Source organism: Chrysochloris asiatica, unplaced genomic scaffold, assembly GCF_000296735.1.
Source record: "Chrysochloris asiatica unplaced genomic scaffold, ChrAsi1.0 scaffold00308, whole genome shotgun sequence".
Classification (NCBI taxonomy): domain Eukaryota; kingdom Metazoa; phylum Chordata; class Mammalia; order Afrosoricida; family Chrysochloridae; genus Chrysochloris; species Chrysochloris asiatica.
The window spans coordinates 1,372,406-1,375,357 of NW_006408826.1; positions in this window are offsets into that span (position 1 = coordinate 1,372,406).

Below are 2,952 nucleotides of genomic sequence, written 5' to 3' on the forward strand. Positions count from 1 at the left end.
TTTACTCAGTAAAATTCCTAGCGATTTCCAATAGCTCGTCATGTGGATTTGCAGGTTTATTGACAGTTAAACAACATGAATTTCCCTCTTTGAAAAGTACCTAATTATTTCATGCTGAAGATTCAGAAAAAGACATTTCTGGATAAAGTATATCTGGGGCTTGGTCAGGGAGAGGTTTTCCATTTGGTTTGGCAGAGAGTGTGATTAAACTCCTATGGATCTCTAGCTCATTGATGCATGAAAACCTTTGTGAGTGTCAGATGCTGAAGACCCACCAGTAAATTACAATCCCCGATTCTAGAAGCCCTGAAACTGCTGTGGTTCCATGAAGCCTGCCGCGTAAGTGTCTTTGCCAGTCAGAGATTCCTAGGACTGTTTAGAAATTAGATTGCATTAGAGTAGGGTGAAAATTTCAAAGCTGACCTCCGGGGTTACTGCCATCAGAGAGAGCCTTTGTAGTTTTCAGTCCTCAGCAAGACCTGCCTAGTGAAGCAAAATATGTAGGCAATTAACAAAATAATTTAGGTAATTGTTTTTTTCTTTTTTATCCAGGAGCAAGAAGGTTTTCGATTTCCTTCTTGAATTATCTTTAAATTACTATAATTAAACTTTGTTTTCCTGACTTTGAAACTTTACCGATAACTTTGACCTGACGTTCCTGACCATGGAAAATATTGGTGGCTTTTTTCTATTATTATGTTTCAAAAGATATCTACATGTATGTATATTGTGATGTTTTAGCATTTATTCAAATCTTACAAATGATCTGTGTGTCTTGCACATGTCTGGATTTAACTGTTGAACTTGATCTTATCTAAAAGCAGCTTGTTGATTGTATTCAAGCTGCCTTTTGACTTATGTGGAGCCCTTGGTGGTGTAGTGGGTTAAGCATTGGACTGCTAACTACAGGATGGTTGTTGTTAAATGCCGTCCAGGTCCAGCCGTTCTGACTCAATAGTGACCCTGTATAAAGTTTATGAGGAGCAGCTGGTGAGCTTGAATCACTGACCTTGAAGTTCAAACTAACTTTGAAGTCCAACGCATTAGCCCATGTAGGCAGTTCAAACCCACTAGCCACTCCATGGGAGAAAGATGAGGCTGTTTGCTCTTGTAAAGATTTATAGTCTCTGAAACCCTATGGAGCAGTTTCTCTTTTGTCTTATAGGGTCGATCTGATTTGGAATGGGCTTGGTGACAGTGGGTTTCTTAAACTTGTATAGTTCCCCAAACCATTTTTTGTCAGCCAGTTTGGGAGAGAATTAAACCCTAATGTCCTAAGGACATACATTGTATGTGTTAAATTAATTTCTTACCAGGAGCTGAGGAACCCCCCCCCCCCCCTCGTTGAGAAAGGCTGCTCTAGACTGAAAGCAACTGGGTGCAGGGACAGCTCATTGAGTCCGTAACTCCTAGGGCATGGGAGGTGTTTAATAAATATTTGCTTCTATATGTTTCACATAAATAATAGCTTTAATTATAGACAGTACTGTTTATAGTAAACTCCTCCTCATCCAGAATGGTAGAAGAATGAAGAGTGCTAGTTACTGAAGAGTGCTAGGACTTAAAATACTTACTGATGAAGATCAAAGACAAAGCCTGCACTGTGGATTGCACCTCAGTATAAAGAAAACAAAAATCCTCACAACTGGACCAGTAAGTAACATCATGATAAATAGAGAAGCAATTGAGGTGGTTCATTTTGCTTGAATCCACAATCAACACTCATGAAAGCAGCAGTTAAGAAATCTAACGATGTATTACATTAGGCAAATCTGCTGCACAAGACCTCTTTACAGTGTTCAAGAGCAAAGATGTCAGTTTGAGGACTAATGTGCACATGACCCAAATATTTTCAATCGCTTCATGAGCATGAGAAAGTTGGATAATGAATAAGGAAGACCATAGAAGAATTGATGCATTTAAGCTATGGTGTTGGAGAAGAATATTGAAAGTACCATGGCCTGCCGGAAGAACAAACGAATCTGTATTGGAAGAAGTACAGCCAGAGTGCTCCTTAGAAGCCAGGATGGGGAGACTTTGAGTCTGGACATGTAGTTAGGAGGGACCAGTCCCTGGAGAAGGACACCATGCTTGGTAAAACAGAGGGTCGGTGAAAAAGAGGCAGGATCCCCCAAGGCGATGTGTTGACATGGTGACTGCAGCAATGGGTTCAAACCTAACAGCAATGGTGAGGATAGTGCAGGACCAGGCAGTGCTGTGGTTTTTTTGTGTATAGTGTCGCTGTGAATCCGAACCAATTTGATGGTACCTAACAACAGCAAATGTACCATATACTGCTTAGCAGTGGTTAGAGTGAGAATAAATATAGCTAACACTGAAGCTATACGGACCGTAGTATAATATTTGTTAGATAATTGAGAAGATATTTTATGGTCTTACAGGCCATTATTTCATTCTTTCAGCAAATATTTACTGAACACCTACTATATGTCAGGCACTGTGGTAGGCCCTGTGGACAGCTTGGTGAGCAAGACATGCACTGCATGTGACTACAATGTCTCTATCTAATACATTTGTGACATTCCATGAAACTTGTTGAATAAATGACTTATGAGTAAATTACTATTATATACTTACTTGTCACTTGTCTTTCTACCAGAAATGGCATGTAGAACCTCAGTTATTTTCAGGGTGTTTGGATTTCAGGTGAGAAGGATTAGTAGCATTTGATATCTTAGATATGACTTACATATGGCAAACTGTTCCTTTACAAATAAGTGCTAGGCTGACCCTGTGCAAGGTAGGAAATTATTTAGGGATGAATCATTAGAACTTGAATTAAATCTTTTCACAAATGAAAACAGGGCTTGTCTGTTTTTTGTTTTATCTTTTACTGAATAAGCAGCATAGAGTATTAAATGTTTCCTTGTTGCTATGTGCTGTGGAGTCAGATCCAAGTCATAGTGACCCTGTACAGGGTTTCCGCTGCTG